Genomic DNA, 18711 nt, shown 5'->3' with positions numbered 1-18711 from the left:
GTATATTAACCACGAAAGTGCCATTCTGCATGACAGTGTCAGTAACCGGTGATTATCTAACCACTGACAGAATCTTTTAGTCTTTGCCCTCATTTTTATTTGCGATACCTCTATCAATAGCAATTAATTGCTTCATCTATACACTCCTCAATACCACTCCTCTCACTGTTGTACAACTTTTTTTGTTTCTTTTATTTTTAAAAATTATTTAAATGCAATGCAGAGGATTTGTAGGTGCAGCAGAGGAGTCCCATCCATGATGGACACGATCAACCATGATCTGAACATGATCAAGTGGTGTAGATGAGGTAAAGAGTTCTTTGGATTCTCATTTTTGCACTGAAAAGGTCAGTCAAACTTTAGCAAAGACAACAACCTGTGGGTTTTTAAAATTACTACTGTTTTAGAAACTTTTAAGTTTCAAAAGGTAAGAGGTCCCTTAGTGTGGATTCATCCTCAGCTTACAGAAGAGTCTCCAGTTAATAAGTCTTGCTTGTGAACTAACAGATTTTATCTAAATGCCGAAACCAATAAAATGCTTAAGCATATGCTAAAGTTACATGGAAAAGTAGTGGTGATTTGCTGGATTGGGGTGTGGGTATAAACATTCAGATTTGCAACACCTGCCAGTTCTTTCGTGAAACTTGTACCTGCTACCTTTCTGAGAAATGACCACAGGTATTTTGGCAGGTTTTGCAATTGCCTTTTCCTGACAGAGTGGGTCGTTTTTTCTGTCCTGGGAGCTCTTGGTAGGATTCTATCAAAAAATAGCAGTGCAAAAAAAGTCAAAGCACATGCCTTTGATAACAAAGGCTGCATCTGCCTCAGACAAACCTCTTTGTAAAAGGCTTTGGTGTGCAGCTGTAGTTGGAGTAGCAGATGTTTACTTTACAGTCTGCGAAATCTACCCTGCTATTCTGGAGAAACACTGGCCCAGCTGCAGTGCATTTGGTATTCAGGATTCTCTCGCTGAAGTGCCAGACCAGCTCAAATGAAATCTGAAAGATTTAATTCTCTCTTCAGCATATAGTACTGTAATAGCTAGCAATTAGAGAATAATCATGCTGCTTTTGAAAACTTATAGTTGTAATCAAAATACAATAGACAGAGAAGTATTTACTTGTTTTTTTTTTTTAACATGCAAATTCAGTTCTTCTTGTGTTATGGGATCTTTGCCTGGATTAACTTGCTTTGATAGGTTCTGCAGTTGCTTCAATATGTTTCTCTCATGTTAAACAGTGAAAGAGGTAAAAGAGAAGCTTATCAAGGTACCTTCTTTAGCAGATTCATGCACTTTTGCTTTACTCTCATAAAAGTGTTGCTGTGGTTTGAAAAGACACTGAACGCTATTCCATTTAAGTTGCAAAGCACAGTTACAGTCTTCCCAGACTGGAGACAAAGCGGAGCAGACCAGAACGTCACCCCACCATTTTGATGTGTGCCATGTCTATGGGAGCCTTCCCTGCAAACCTGGGAGGGAATAGTTGTCAAAATATTTGTGCATGAAATTGCACAGCCTGTCCAATAGGGACAAAAGTTAGTAAAGTTGAGTAGTGTCACCCCTCTCTGACCCAAGGCTTACATTTTTCATATTTGAGCTGGGTGAGGGCTTGCAAGCTTGTATGGAATTTACACTTTTTGATGGTGATTGAGAGAAGTTGGCTGGAGAAACCACTTAGGTCAGTTTAAAGAGAAGCAATTAACACAGGCACTTGTGTTAGGTGTAGGGGAATCCTTCCAAGCTCAGTCACTAGCGCTGAGTGAATGGTTCTCAGCTGGAAAAATCATTGTGAGTTGCGGGTAGACAAGAGGGTTTTCAAGCCAAGCACTACAAGGGAATATCTCTTGTAGTCCAACCTGTTCTTTCTGAAATAAACATAGGAACTGAACCTGCAAAAATCGTTACATGAACATAATTGAGTTCGCTGAGTTCCTGTCTGAGAACGCTTGTTTGCAAAATAAGAATCACATTTTACATCTACTTGCAAATAAATCTTGTTTTCCTAGAATGAATTTGACATTTGCAGGCATCTGCAAAAACCTTTGAAAGATTAATTTTCATTCAATTAATTATTTGTTGCTACAGCTTAATTATTTTTTGTGTTTTGTGAGTGGGAACATAGTCAGGTTGTTCCCTGGTAGGCTTATAGAATTCATTTAGTGAGGACAAAAGAAATTTACTATTCCCCAGAAAAAACACAGGAAAAAATGTTGGCTATTCCAAAACTCATTAAACTTCCAGTGTTTGTGAACAATTTCACAATTGTTCATGACTGTCTGAATAATAATTAATATAGCTTCATGAATGACAGTGAATTTGCTGGCCTCTGCATGGCTAGGTACCTTTATTTTAATGCAAAACATGATACTAGTCACCGATTTGAAGTATTACTCAAATACAATTAATTTTGTAATAGATGCTTTTGTCCAATGCCATTGGAGTTTTTATAAGTTTTACAATGTAGATTTTTGTTGTTGCTGTTATGTTTTTATAGCTAAGTGAGGTCATAAATAAATTGCTAGCTCATAAACATAAGTGGTGGAAGATTGATTCCACCTGTAACCACTGCAGTGTTAGTTAGTGATGTAAATCAGTATGTAAAACCTTAAAAAATATTCCTTGATTCCTGAAATTATATTCCTCTACCAGAATTCCAAACAGTGTGTTTAGAACTGTATATTAAAGATTACTTCGAATCTCTTGATTCCATTTTAAAGTTCTTTTGAAAATTCTGCTCTTTCTGTGTGGCCAATGCCAATTTGTCTTCAAATTACCCTTTTAATGACAATGGATTTTATTTTGCTTTCCCTCAGAATTAATATGCAGATCGGATTTTTTGCAGTTTCATTGAAGACAGAAGGATTACTAATGAAAGAAATAATGTTAAGAATATATAAAATTGTATTACTGAGGAAGACTGACTCATAAAAATTCAATTTGATCTCAACTACAGGATCTTATACTATGGTGGAACCAATAAAATATTGAAAGCCAAAGCTTAAGAAGAAAATTCTTTTTTTCAATCACTTCTTGGTTGTTCTTTAAATCTGACCTTTCAGACACACCAGGATTTGGTAAATGCAGGAAGTTTTGAAAGAAATTTGAGAATAAATTTAGAAATACTAATTTTGTAAGGTAATGGTTTGGTTAGTCATTGTATGGAGGAGAGAAATATTTTTAAAAGACTGTGTTCTTGGCTATCAAGATGGTGTCCTTTATTTCAGTAGGGACGAAGAGATCGCTCAATAAGAAAGTTTGCGTCTCCAGCTCACCACAGAACTGGGCTTTTGCCCAAACTCTTATTTAAACATATTTTCATATGAGTGGGAACTACTCCCCCAAAGCTGAAAACTCCAGCCTCCCATAATCAGCATGCTGACAGCTATCAAAATATTTTATGATCAAACACAGCCATACTCTTGTGATTTGATTTTTAATAAAATACGATCACTAAGATCGTCCTGATATGAGAGGAGTGAGGGATTGTTCCAGCTGCAAGGGAGCAGATGCAAGAAAAGAGAAGCAAAGTATACTGGGATGCAGAGTGGTCCTACCTCCTGGGGCTACAGCTGACAGACCGTGTCTCTACGCTGGTCTAACCCATGGAGCTGGAGCAGAGGTTAGCTCTGGAGGGAACTCTTCCAGCTAGAGCCTATTACGTTGTGAGTCATGAAGAGGAGAGAGAACCCGCTGGGAAATTTTGCCAGCTACCCAGACCCTGGAGAGACAGATCAGGCTCTGCAGAAGCAACAACTTGTTCTTCGTATCTGTCTGTAAAGTGCAGACTTGCCTTCATGAATTTGAAGATCTAGAATTAGGCCTGTCCTTTCCATGAAAAAGATGACAGAATTCCTCTCCAGAGTTTTTCAGCAGATGGCATCTCACCTGAATAAGATTTTTGTACAATGCTCTCAGGGGAAAAAAAAGGGTCACATGACAACGCTAATGAAAAAGTAAACTCTTTTTTTTTTTTTTAAATTTCGTACGCGCATCCAGACAGCACTCTTTGAAATATACCCTGTGTACCTAGGGACCAGCTCATCCAGGGAGAAGTAGTTTATGCACTTTCACTTTCTTTCTTATCTAACCACCTTGGATAGAAAGTTATTTTTAATGGTGGTAATTACACTGCAGAGGCTTCGTGTAGTTAGAGTTTTACATGCAAAATGAACGATTCTGCATTTCTTTGCACTAGGCTTTATGTAGAATATTAAAAAAAGCTTGCACTTTCAGTATCAGAAATAGCTTAAATGCCAGAAATGTACATTGTGATATTTCAGGGGTCAAAGAGGAAAGGAGAATTAGGTTACAGTTTTTAGTATACAGTTTTAGTAATAGGTATGATGAGAACACGATCACACTGTTAATTACTAATACAGTGGCAATTCATTTTGTTCACTTACTTACTCTCAAATTTGGTTGATAGGTCATTTAAGTCATGGGAAACCTAGGAAGAACAGGATATTAACCGGCTGACTCCATATTTGCATTGTCTTTAAAGAATTTTTTAAAAAATAAAATTTCTTATCATTTCTAAAATGTCAGTGGAAGAACGTATCTGTAGCGTATAATTTTGGTTTCATTCATATGTAAGCATAAAAAAAAAGTCATTACCTTTTTTGGTACTGATTATTTCAGTCAGTCTGTTTTTGGTAAGAGGTGTCATACTTCAGTCCAACCCAATTGACTTTTCAGTCCAATCCAAGACCTTCTGTCTTAAGGTGCCAGCACAAAGAATATGGTCTTGATTCACCATGCTCGTCTATTTTTTGCACTTGATGCTGTTTCAATGATCAGCAGAGTTTTGCTGAACATAAATACAAAATAGAAATAAAATGCTTAATAAAACCTTCAGCGCTTATGTTGGCTGTAGAAATCAGTGCTGTCATACTAATGAAAAATTTGAGTAGAGATGCCATATCTAATATAACATTTTGTGTTTTGATTCTGTAGTATTTACTGTCTAAGAGAAAAGGTGACACTGCAGACTTTGTTTTTTTTACCAAAAGACTTTATCTATGGGATCTACTGCCTTCAAGCTTCATCATGTTTTTGGAAATTTTGAAATTTTGTTTCTTTAGGCAGTCTAGAGCATGTAACCTTAATTTTCCTGTTAGATTTATGTGGAGGAAAACAAAATTTGTTTTTAAAGAATAAATCATTGTGCTTGCTACCTTCTGATACTCACTATTTGAGCGCTCATTTGCAATGAAGGAGCTTAGAGGGCATTTCAACAAACGGTAACTATTTTTCTCTTTTATCTTATGCCAGGTTGCATCTCTCCCAGAACTTTTTCTGCTTGCTGTCAGTGCAGACCAACCCACACTTTGACTGAGAAGAGCACGTTTAATTCTTAGTGTAAATCAAGGGCTTAGGAACTCATGTTAAACCAGGTCGAGGCTTTTAATACAAATACGGAGTGCTGTAATTGAAAGTGGTAATAGTCCTTCTGGGATTCCTGACATCCTAAATAAGACTGTGATCTCCCTAGAAAGTTTCTCCAGAAAGGTTCTTAGGGCACTACTCTTATAAGAGTTGCTGCGTTGACAAGGCTTTGCTATCTTCAGTTTGCAAAGCAGAAAATCATTCTGACTTTACATCCTTCCTTCAGGCAAAAGGCAAAAAATTTAGATATACTTTACTCTCCTTTTTCCTCCAGAGACATTTACAGATCTCAGTTCCAGCTTCATGGGACGATTATCCTTAATTTCGTCTTTCACATCTGCCTACTACCGTAGCCACTACTTTTTAATGGAGCCCAGAAAAACTTTAAATTGGGAATCTTGCTAAACTGTTCACACACGCAAAGAAATGTGCAGAAGCCTTGCAGACTTGTCAGTCTTTTGCCTGAAAATATCAGAAGGATGGTGTGGTTTTAGGACTGAGCTAAATACCCCATTACCATCTCATAATGAGTGGCCTGGTAGTTTGGAAACCACTTTTGTCTGCTATGCTCTAATTGTTTTTCTCGCTGCCCTACACATTTTCTTCTGGCCCCTTGGTCTGTGGGTGATTGAAGCTTAGCCTTAATAGCCAAGACAGTTGCATTTCAGAGTGCTACAAGACTTCTAACTAACACAGGCTGGAGGAAATGTCATACACGTGAGGCACTTATTCTGCAACAGAGTGTAGTAACTAATGAGATCGAAAAATACCTCTTTGTTTCAGCATTTTCTGAGCCGAATTCTAGTTTGGGGATACCAAGCGGGGCAGGCAATGATTACATCATTTGTCATCTGTTCAGACAGTGCGGATTAACTCACTGACATTCCTTCCCTTGACAACATGCTACACACCTATTTTCAAACAGTGCAAAACAATAGTTCTTTATCATTATTATTGATTTACATGGAAATGGAAAGAAGTTTGGCGAAGATAACCTAAACCCCACTTTCCGTTCCACTCTTCAGGAGCTCTTTGTTCCCCAATACTGATCTCTTTCTGCACACAATCTGAAGGGTATTTGTACAAACTAATAAAAGAAAGCTTGTTTTTTGAAGGAAAATGGGGGTGGCATTTTGAACAAAAGCGTCAGTGTTAGAATATGTATCACAGCGTCTTCCACCAGCTTCGGCATGGCCAGAACACTTATGCATTGTGCATGTTCATTCTCACCACGACCTGGGGCTTTCAAGAAAGCAAAAGGCGAATGTGGCATGAGGCACAGGATGATAACCATGATTTTACTAGTGAAACGCAACATTACTGGAAGACTGGATTTTCTGTCTGTATTCAATACTGTATTTGTGGTTTACTTCTCTAAAAAATTTCCCACAAAGAGAAGACCTCTTCATTTTCTTGTTCCCTCATTTTTTCTGCCGCTGCCTGTAGGAACTTCTCTTCAGGTGTATAGTGCTGACTAAACAGAACCACACAAACTCAGCATTCATTTACGATTTGAATTTGAACTGAGGTGATACTGCAACAGAAATTCATGGCAAATAGCACCTGTTTTAATGTTTAAACCTCTTCAGTTTCTGCATTGGATCACTTAAAAAATTTAAAGACTTCTTTCTTCCCCCAAGAAGACTCTATTCTATACATAAGAAGAATTGACCACAGGAGATCTTGTAGCTTGCTTAATTAGAAAACATTGATTTCACAGGTTTCACATGCATCCTTGTACTCTCATTAATGCACAAGTCACAAACAGAGGAAAAAAAATCTGCTCACAGCAGCTTGGCTTTGGATGGTGCATATTTAAGACAATATAGCCATGTGCTGGCTGTCCCTCACATGTTAGTAGAGAATTTAATGCAGAGTTCTCTGCTCACCACTGCCATCACTTCCTAAAACGCATTGCATTTACATGATAAGACTAGAAAGGATCTAAGCTAAAGATTCAAGCAGAAAACACTTTTCAACCAATTGAAGAGCCTTGTAGGAGATCTTAATTGCTTCTAAGTGGACTATTTTCTAGTCAGAAGCCCTTGGCTTCTTCATGGCTAAATGGAAAGTGCAAAAATATCACCTTACAGCTGGGAGTTCACTTTTCTGGTTGGTGACTTCCGCATCACTGCCATATGCTTTAATAGTACTCATGGATTCATATTCAAGCACTGTGACATGATTACTCTTGTAAGTGTGCAAAAGACCCTAACAAGGTCTGGAAGGAAAGATACTGTCATGAGCAATTTAATTTTTTTCTGACAAAGCTAAATAATAAAACTTCTTTTTGTTCAGACAGAGCAGACCAAAAGTCTTCTCAGTTTTATGGTGATGAGAATGAGCAGTGATGACTGGACTAGACTGACGTTGAAGTATCCTTGCTGTATCAAAAGCTGCAAACAGCCTGGGGAAAAAATAGAGAAGGCATCAAAACTGTTCAGATTACTTTATGAGGTGAGAATCTTTTCATAAATTTGGTTGAAATAGCTGATGTATAACACCAGTAATTGTTGTGGGAAAAGAAGCTAACAAACTGGCTTTAAGATCTGCAAAGATGCTCACATACCGCCTGTAGTACTGTTTATAGCTAGTCAGCTTATGACGTATGGAGAAGTATTATTATTCCCCTCCCACTTTTATTTTTCTTATTATTGAGATGGTGCTTTTAAACTCTAATGATCAACATACATACCATAAAGTCCTAGATTTATGTCATCATTTTTGAAATGGACCCTTAGTTAGTAAGGAAACACAGACAAGCTTAAAAGTGAAATCAATTCTTTGTTATTAACTAATAATTATTTAGTCTTCAAAGTTCTACGTAGGAACTGAACCTCTTTTTCTTGCATGACTTTTTCTTTCTTTTTTTTTTTGAGTCTTTCCTGGAAATGGACAGAGACACCAGGATACAGTATTCTGCGAACCACTTCTGGAAACGTTGCATGTGGCAGAAGCGGCAAGTCCCTGCGCGCTTGTAGCAGTGCTTGAAATAGGATCTTCTCAGTGTTGGGTGTCTATGTCCCGGTGTTGGTAGTGGGGGGCTGCAGGAGTGCCCTCTGTGAGAAGGAGCCAGGGGCTGCCCCCATGATGGATGGAGCCAGTTCCATCTGACTTTGTAACGCACCCACCACAGGACACAGCTGAGCGCATCAGCCAAACTCATTTAAGAAATGGTAAAAAATGCTTCACGGCAGTAAGGAGGGAGGAAAAAAGTGTGAGAAACAGCCCTGCAGCCAGCAGGGTCAGAGAAGAAGAAGGGGCAGGAGGTACTGGAGAAGACATTCCCCTGCAGCCCACGGTGGACCACACCAGAGCAGATATCCACACTGCAGCCTGTGGAGGACTTTGCACTGGAGCAGGTGGAGATGCCCCGAAGGAAGCTGCAGTCCCATGCTGGCGTAGGCTTATCCTAAAGGACTGCAGTCCACAGAGGACTGATGGTGGAGCAATTTCTTGAATGACTGTAACCCATGGAGAGGACCCACGTTGAAACAGGGGAAAAGTGTGGAGCCAGAAGGAGCAGCAGGTATGAACTGCCATGAACTGACTCCAACCCCCATTCCTCATCCTCAGACCACCCCTTTGGGGTGGAAGGGTTAGAGGAGCTGAGAATGAAGGAGTAAAGTTGAGTCTGGGAAAAAGAGGGGTGTGGGGGAAAGTATTTTAGTTTTTGTCTTTGTTCCTCATTATCCAAATCTACTTTAATTAGCAATAAATTAAATTAATTTTCCCTAAGCAAAGGCTGTTTTCATTGTGTTGGTAACTGGTAACTGATCCCCCTGGCTTTACCTGAAACTGTGAGCTTTTCACCTTATTTTCTCCCCCCATCCTGTTGAGGAGGGGGAGTGAAAGCAGCTGGGTGGGCACCTGGCAGCCAGACAAGATGAACCCACCACATTTATACTGGTAAAAAACAACGGTGTCATTTTCAAGAGTTGGTTCAAGCCCTTGCCTTGGTCACTCCTTGAGGTGTTGGAGGTGCATCCATGGAGATCAATGGCGTCACTGGGTGCTTGTAACAGGCTCAACTAGTATGGTTGGGTCTGGCTACAGGGAGACTTGTGCAGAGGATGGCGTGAAGAGCGGTCATAAAGCAGTGAGCTACACACATCGTGGGTCAGACAGCACGAAATTTTACTGGGGCTCCAAAATGCACCTGCACTGTTACGTATTCTTGAGCGCCATGTATTGATGCTCTATGACTGCTAATTAGTCATGTGGTTTTAATGCTAAAAAATCATGTAAATACACTACATACCCATTCTGCTGGTGCATAAAACCAACTTATCTATGCCATGACAGCCAAAAATAACATTCTGGAAACTTCTAGAAGTAAATTTAAAACCTAAGGTTGGTCACAGAACAATGATTTCCTGAATATGTTTTGGAAAAAAAAATAAAATACAGAATAAAAGAGGCAGCTCCAGAAATTGTAAAGTAATTGGTTTTACAGATGATATTTTGCACTGGGATTTAAAATACAGTGGATTAATGACATACACCACTGTGGACTGTGTAATTTTTTAATGAATTTTTTCTCTTCGGTAATGATTGTCCAACCTTATTGAGCAATTTAACCTGTTCGCTAAGGCCGTATCTCAATATAGTCTGCCCTGGGTTGATAAAATGATTCCCATGCATGAAGCAAAAGACAGACACATGCTGATAAAACTCATTCTTGTCTCCTGCCTGAAAGCATTTTTCTTTGTAAAACTTACATTATAAAAATATGCAGTATGAGACTATATTGTAGGTTGTTTGATTGGACTCGATGATCTCAAAGGTCCTTTCCAACCATGAAGATTCTATGATTCTATGATTCTATATCTATGGCAACATGAGCATTGTTATAGTTTCAGTGCTTGTAAAACCCTATTGAACTTAAATTGTAAACATTACCAATAGCCTATTGTATATTTCACATTTTTAGAGATGTTTTGCCATATTCTAGAGCCATGTATTTCCGTGACATACAGATTCTTAGACAGTGATGAATTGTTACACTAGTCACAGCATCGGCTTTGTCGCTGTATTGTGGTTTCAATATACTTTTGTTGTGTACTACCAATAGAAAATTCAGTATTTGTTGTATACGGTATTCTGCAGCTGCTGAGCCATATCCATTATCGGTATCATCATTGTAAAATCCTCATGCACAATATAAAGCACTTTTCAGCCCTTAAAGCAATTTGAAATAGAAGTGGAAATCAATAAAAAGCTCATCAGAAAATGACTTTTAATGCATTTATACACACATGCACACACACACAGGATCAAGTATTACTGGCATATAAACCAATTAAGTACATAATAGGACAGAAGCATATACGCTCAGCAGGAAATACAATGCACAGTTTTGAAAACCAGCTATAATGAAGATGCTGGAAAAGGCACAAAAGTAAAGCTGAATGATTATGTTTAGGATATATCAGGTTGAAATGCGCCCATTCTTGCAGTCTGGCTGCAATACCCTCTGTTCTGATGACAGTGAGAGTCATTGGCACGTGTTTTAGCACTGGGTAATCTTTGAAACAGTTGAACATTCTGTTCATCTTCAAAAATATAAAAATTTTTTATTTTCCCAATGGTTCTTTGCGTATTTTAAAACAGCGAAGGAAGTAATAATGGTGAAATGCAAATAAAAACTGCATGCTCCTAAATTCTTCTTTAGCATAGTAAACTTCAATATTTTGTGTGTGTGTGTGTATGCACACACACACACAAACATGTAGCTATATTTTTATACAGAAAAAAAATAAATATTTAAGCAGATGCGACTACCTGGTCAGAAAAAACCCAACCCTAAAAATACCTGTTTCCATCATAAATGGGTGTGTCTGTAACAATGAAGTGCCATAATTCTGATCCAAAGGAGGACCGAAGGAAGGAATGCGAGATTTCAGTGGTTCTTGCAATCCTTCTCATGTTTCTCTTTTACGTTGTCTCCTATTTTACCACCAGTAACAGCCACCTATCTTCTTCACTTCCTTGCTTTTGGGTTCAAAGGAACAGTTTTATTTCTTATGTTTTCCAATAAGTAAGCCTTTCATTTCCTCTATTAGAAGGGAGGCTGTACTTTTATTAGAAGACAGCTAAATACCATGTTAAGTACCTCTTAATGTTTTACGGCATTCAGAATTAGATTATCCTGTTTACTGTCTGTTCATTCAGATTCTCCCTGTTGCATAAGAAATGAAATCTTCCTTTTTTTAAATGTTTTATGTTTCCCAAGGTGTCAGCAGCAGCTTATAATTCTAAATACCAATACAAGCTCATGCCATGGACCTTCTTGAGCAGAGATGTTTTTATGGGCGTGCTGCATTATTTAACAATGCCATAGATGAAAAATGTGCGTTGTCTTCAAGGAAGTTCTATCTGCTTATCAGAATTTGTATTCTGGTTACTGATTGTAAATATAGTCATCTTTCAAATGCAGTATGGACATAAACATGTTTTGTCTGTATTACTCCATGACTCAGCAGAAACCGAAATTGCAATGTTAATAAGAAGAGTAGTTTTTGATCCACTCTAATTGTGAGCTGTTTATGTCACCTTCTCTGCCCATAGCCTCATAAATTAATACTTTATTGTTGCTCAACCGAAAGGCAAGTGAGTTCTGGATACTGTGAGTCAGTAAGGGAGCGGCAACAACAGAGAACACGAAATCAGCACTTAAGTGTGTTCTCAGGCCTAAAAGATTGATCTTCTTTGGCTTTTGACCCATGCAAAAAAATATCTATTTAAGTCAGGCTAACCAAGTGTAGTTTAGTGCAAAGAAGCTACTAAATCAAAAGGGGAAACAGCCCGCCCAGGTGACTTCTAATCCCATTTTCGCATTTCTTTTAGTTCAGGCTGTATGGGGTTGGTGGATTTATGATTATTTTTCAGTGATATCCACAAGATGACAGGCCCTTTTCAAATACTGAAGAAGCAAAACTCAGCATTGGTAGAGGTAAAATGACCAATCGATCTGAACCAAAACCTGTCCTAGCAAATTAACGAAAAACAGTCATTCTACATCTGGCCCAGATTGCAAAAACGAATCCAAGGTAGGAACAGTAATATGGATCAGTTGTCTATCATGTCAGTCTTCCACACCACCACCCATGCAAGTGTAATGTTAATAGTCTTAAACTTGTTTAATTATAACTTCTGTGTTTTGTCTTCATAGCCAGGACACGCAAGTAATATTTAAAGTACCTTTTGAAAACCTCTGTATAGAATATTCTAGACCTATATAACTTGAACAGAAACTCTAAAACTGAAACTCTGAAAAGCAGCAAATGTAATTCTCAATTTCAAAGGAAAGTCATACTTTATCTCCAGTTCACACACATTAATTATTTAATCAACTTTGCACATTTAAAAATGCAAAATGCATTGGATGAGGAAACAAAGTGTAAGTGTTCGGTTATTTTAACTGTTTAATTTCCTTTTTCTTCCAAGAAAATGTTGGAAAAATATGGATTAGTGAGTCTAGAAAAGAGAAGGCTATAGGAAGAATAGCCTTTAACAGTATTGGCTAGATATAAGACATCAGGAAGGAGTAGGTTAGTATTTTTTTGTCAGTTTCCCATGTGAAAAGGACTAGAAGGTTTAAATTCAACAAGGAAAGTATAAGCTATGTGTAGGAAAAAGAAAAATCACAGATTATTTAATGGAATGAAGGATTAGTAGAGAAATGCATTACATTCAGTGGCATATAATTTAGGAATCTTGAGGTTTTTAAGAGTTTAGCCATTTGTCAACATTGACTTAGGCAGGTGAATGGACACTTCTATTTTTCTACGTTTTAGCAAGGAAGCGGTGACAGGAATACTAAAGCCTCAAGTGAAAGGTGGGTTTTATGTGGAACTGGCTATCTCAGTGTAAACCTCATGGTGCGCAGCAGATTTTATTTCCACATAACTGAAATTACTTCATTCAACCATGACTGGTCTCTTCAAAATCTAACTGCAGTGCCTTGTCTTCATAGGGATTGAGCCGACTTCACGTAACACTCATACCTTTCCGGCAGTAAAAGTATGGCTGAGGTATTTAGAAAAGATATGTAGAGCACAGGCAGAGCCATTGGATGACATGGGCAGAAAACGCAAATGCTTTTTCTGCTTAAAGTGCGCTTTCAAGATATTTGGCACAACTTCTCAGTCCAACTTGTGACAGAAATGTCACAGAATCACAGAATGGTTCGGGTTGGAAGGGACCTTAAAGATCACCTAGTTCCAACCACCTGCCCTGGGCAGGGACACCTCCCACTAGACCAGGCTGCTCAAAGCCCCGTCCAGCCTGGCCTTGAACACCTCCAGGGATGGGGCATCCACAACCTCCCTGGACAAACCGTTCCAGTGCCGCACCACCCTCGCAGTCAAGAATTTCTTCCTGATATCCAATCTAAATCTAACCTCTTTCAGTTTGAGGCTGTTACCCCGCGTCCTATCATTACACTCCCTGATAGAGTCCCTCCGCATCCTTCCTGTAGCCTCTTCAGGTACTGGAAGGGGCTCTAAGGTCTCCCTGGAGCCTTCTCTTCTCCAGGCTGAACAATCCCAACTCTCTCAGCCTGTCCTCACAGCAGAGGGCCTCCAGCCCTCTGATCATCTTCGTGTCCCTCCTCTGGACCCGCTCCAACAGGTCCATGTCCTTCTTGTGGTGGGAACTCCAGAGCTGGACGCAGAAATGTCCTTGTGTCTCACTCAGTGCTTCTGGGTTGGAAACCAGTTGGGAAAGTCTTACCAGAAGATAACTTGCCCAAGCAAGTTCCAGTTTACTGAACTACTTTAACACATCTATGTGTGTTAAAATTAACATTAAAATGAATGTTTGATTTTAAATCTATGAGATTTGGTTTTGAAGCCGAGGACTTTGAAAGGTGTCAGCTTTATCTAGTGTGCAGGTTGAGGAATGGAAAGGCATGAATGGCTGTTGGCCCCCCTCTTTACTGCAAAAGGCAGTGGACAATACAGGAAGGCAATGGGTCTGTTTCAGCGTTTCTCCCATTTAGCACTGCTCCTCCTCAAGTACTGGCAATCACAGAGACTTAATATGTCATGACAGAGTGGAGATGAATGCACACGTAGTCAAAGTTTTTTGCAGATTAATGAAATGTATTATTTTAATGTGATACCCAGAGATTAATTATAATCTCATCGATAAATATAATAAAGATATAATAAAGATAAAGATAATGGGGTTTACGGAGCACATTTTCAGATGTCTTCTCAAGAAAATTATAACTATTAATTTGTATTCTGTTTTGGGCTTGTTTTTTTTTTTTAATTATACTCAGTAAGACCAACAATTTTTGAAAATACAGTTGTTTACTGCTGAGAAAAAATATAATATGTTGTAATTCAATTAAGAATTTGGCTACCAGTATGTAAATTAGCAGACACAGAAATGTTTGTCTTCTGCTTGCAAGGATGTAACTCTTCTGTCTTCTTAAATTCCCAGTACATTACAGTGCTGGTGATCATGTAACATAGTTTTTTTCTATTTCCCCATTTATTTATTTTTTTTATTTTGTATATTTGTCATTGGAAAACATAAATTGCTGCACATTGTATCCCAGCATGGAATAAACTTAAATTAGGCAAAAGATCTGTTCTGGAAGTTAGTTCCTATCCAAAGGAAACTACAATGTAATTTGGCAGGGTGAGGTATTTGGGAAGAAGGAGAAGACAGTAGAACCACAGAACCGTAAGAACCATAGATTCTTCAAATTTCATTGTGGATCTTGCCAGCTGCTGGAGAAGAACACTTGTTGCTGCGAACAAGCCTCGTGTCAGCTATGGTCTAATCCACCTCCTCTGATGAAAGTGCCTGTTGTGGCTGGTAATTGTAGAGTGCAGAGGAGCTCATGGTCGCAGAGGGTCAGCTGAGTCCTGTTCTGGAAAGACCTTGAAAGCAATTATTTATATAGGAGCTTAAATTTCACCTGAAATTATTCAGCTACTGCAACAAGGAATTCCAAATTATCCACACACTATTATTTAAAACATTCTGGTAAATGTTGTACCATATGTGGCTGTCACCCAGCACTGAGGAGACAGATGGGTTCTTTTAGGGATCCTTGGCAGAAGGATGACAGCACAAAATTGTAGTTACAATTCAAGCTCTATTTTTCTTAACAGAGTATTATGATTAGTACAGCACAGAATTTATTATTAGAATGGCACAACACTTCTACAAGAAGAATCAATGTAGTATAATTTATAAGTAGCGTAATATAGAATTTGTAATACAATCTAACGTAAGATTTCTGACTACCTGGACCCTCTGCAGATCGGGTGGGATCTTAATGTTTGTTTTGCTGAAGCGATATGGCAATCGCAATCTGGACTGGAAAACCCCACAACCGCAGACGAGACTCCCTAAAATCCGGGGGCAGCCGAGGATGGCGGGCGTGTCCCTGGCCATGGGGGTCCCGGGTCTCACTCTCCAGTAGTGGTTTGGGGCCAGGTTCCCCCTTGGGACTTGCAACGGCTTCATTTCATGGACGATGCTCCGTGCCGTGACGCTCCCCTCCCCTGCGCCGGGCTGGCGGGTGCCAGGGACCGTCAAGGCCGGTGAGGAGGGCAGTAACCGGCCTGGCACCAGGAGCCTTGAGGGAGGGCAGGAAGAAGCTGTTTGGTTTGTCTGCTTGGTGCACGGGACCTTCAGGGCCTGATAAGGAGGGGAAGGGAACGAACGCGTGACCCACGCGGTCACAGAGGATGGCTGCGTCCCTCGTAGAACGGCGTGAGTCATGCTCACCACACCACCGGTGTCAGGAACAGGGGGTGCCATGGGGTCTAGGCTATTTTCCCACATGAAGTTTTTTTTTTTACCAGGTTGGACAACTTGTGAGCTCATACTCCATTTGTGTTTTCTGGTTGTTTCTTTCCTTGTTCTTAAAAATGGAGGAGTTCAGGTTTGGGAAGGCAGGAATTCCTTGCACATCCTCAGTGCAAATGGTTTAGCCACGTGTTTGTATAACTTTTGCTTATATAATCAAGTGTATGTTTTTGGTTCCCAGTTCTGTGTGAAGGTTGAATATCAACAAAGAAGTCTAAAAACCTCAAGATTTGCAGGTTATTGGAAGATAAAAAACCTGTGATGTAATCAGAATATTAGGTTTGTTGGTTTTGGTTGGGTTTTTTTTTTTTTTTTTTTTTTTCTCTCTAGTTTTTCTATTAATTGTGTCTAGGAATAGGTTTGGAACCAACACACTTTAATCTGAGTTTGCTCAGAATACGTATGTATGCCTATTGACAGCGAGCAGCCTTGAAAAAATCTTAACAGGAAAAAGAGGAAAAAGGCTGATCTTTATTCCCATGGATTTGGGACTACCATACAGTAGATCCAGATTTATTACCATGAAGGAAAGTGAGAACCATCACTGAACAGCCATCCTGGTTGTTGTTCAGACCATCCTTGGGAGAAGATCTGGACATGCACTAGGGAATACCTGCATGGGAAGAAAAGCCAAGAAGAAAGGACAAGCAGAGGGTATAAATTCAAATGTCTGACTTCTCTAGATGATTAGGAGAACAGGAATTGCGATACAGTCCAGCTTGTAAGTGAAGATAGAGCCTTTCTGAACCCAGTTCCTAATTTCACTGATTGTCAGCCCAGCGTATGAGCTGAGGAAAGACAAATATGTATGAAAGATTTGTATACTCAGGTCTAAGGGTTCATATATATTTTTTATACATACATATATACATATGCATGTATGTATATGCACAACAAAGGAATGGCTTGAGGAAGCTTGATTACAAAACACCCCATCAGATATTAGATTTAAATGTCTTCACTTCAGCTGTGACACAGACTGTTTGCCCCTATCGAGTTTTCCCATGTGGTAAGGTACCAGACACCTGAAACCCAATAGATCATGAAGGTTGATGTGATGATGACCACAGTCACTGAGTTGCCATCAGGTGGCACAGACACCAGGAGAGCAGAAAAGATAATGAGCAATGCCCTTCCTGAGCTGGAGCTCAGCTCGAGCTTCATGTGAGCACAGAGAGGTTTCCTTCAAGAGTGGGAGATGGACTTTCCAGCGTAAGGCCTTGTAGGGATCAAAAAAATCTCTTTGCCCTTACTCTGATTTCATCATGTTTCTCAAAGTCACACACCATTTTTATTCATTTCAGCTAGACATGGTGATGAGCTTGGAGACCACGCTTTATTTTAATTAGGTCTTCGCATGGCTCCTCCACATCAGTAGTTCGCAAAATGAGAAATGTATTTTTCTGTGAGCTTACAGCAACCTAATTAAATCATGGAAAACTGTAAAATGTTCACAGCCATAGACAAAGGGGAAACACTTTGTTTCTTTTGTTTCATTTACCGTGTAATTCTTTATCAAAATCCGTTACCAAATAAGATTCCTCAGCTGTGCACTGTATTTTTAGCTATTCATGAAAATTGCCAAATGGTGACACACTGTCATCTGCATCGTCCTGTCTCTCTCTACATGGAACCGGGCATGGATTTGCACGCCTGGGCAGCTGTCTCACGAATGAAATTTTGAGACTGCCACTCAGCTGTCTAGTTTGGAGCTGAATAATCATTTTCATGGAAGTTTTGTCAGCAGATTTAAAGGTTGATTTCTCCAGTCTTTCACTCATGAACATACTCTGATAGGAATAGTGTATAATGATACATATTTTATTTTCAAAAGAATCTGAGTTTCTTGCTCAAATATAGGCTGTCAGAATAAAATACAATGTGCAACATATAATAATCTTGGTTAGCATCTTCTTCTCCAAAATCTCTCTGCTGAAGTGGGTTTTATTGATTTCATTTATTTAAAACTAATTTGCTTTAAAACTAGTCTTTTTTTTTTTTAACTAAAAGTGTCCAAACCTACATACCCTTCTTTCACTTGCAGTTTTTTCCAGGGAACCTTAGAAAGGGAAAATTCTAGTTGAAGGTGAGGATGGTTTTATTTTAGCAAATACCTGCAGCAGAACTAGGTGGTAACACAGTGTTACCAACATAGTGTTGGGTAAGGCAATCTTTGCCAGATGGTCCAGGACTGGAGGCAGCACTCCAGGTACTCAACACACCACCGCTGAACACAGTGGGATGATCCCCTCTTTTGACCGGCGGGTTGTGCTGCGTTTGATGCACCCCAGGATGCGGTTTGCCCTCCTGGTGCCAGGGGACACTGCTGGCTCCTATCGAGCTCGCTGCCAACCAGCCCCCCAGATCCCGTTCTGCAGGGCTGCTCTCCAGCCACTCCTCTCCCGGTTTACGCTTGTGCCCAGCACTACTTTGTGGTAGGTGCAGAATCTGGCATTTCACCTTGTTAAACTTCATCCCATTGATCATGG

This window comes from Larus michahellis, chromosome Z (assembly GCF_964199755.1).
Source record: "Larus michahellis chromosome Z, bLarMic1.1, whole genome shotgun sequence".
Classification (NCBI taxonomy): Eukaryota; Metazoa; Chordata; class Aves; order Charadriiformes; family Laridae; genus Larus; species Larus michahellis.
The sequence above is the reverse complement of the archived record's forward strand: the minus strand, read 5'-3'. Positions refer to the sequence as shown.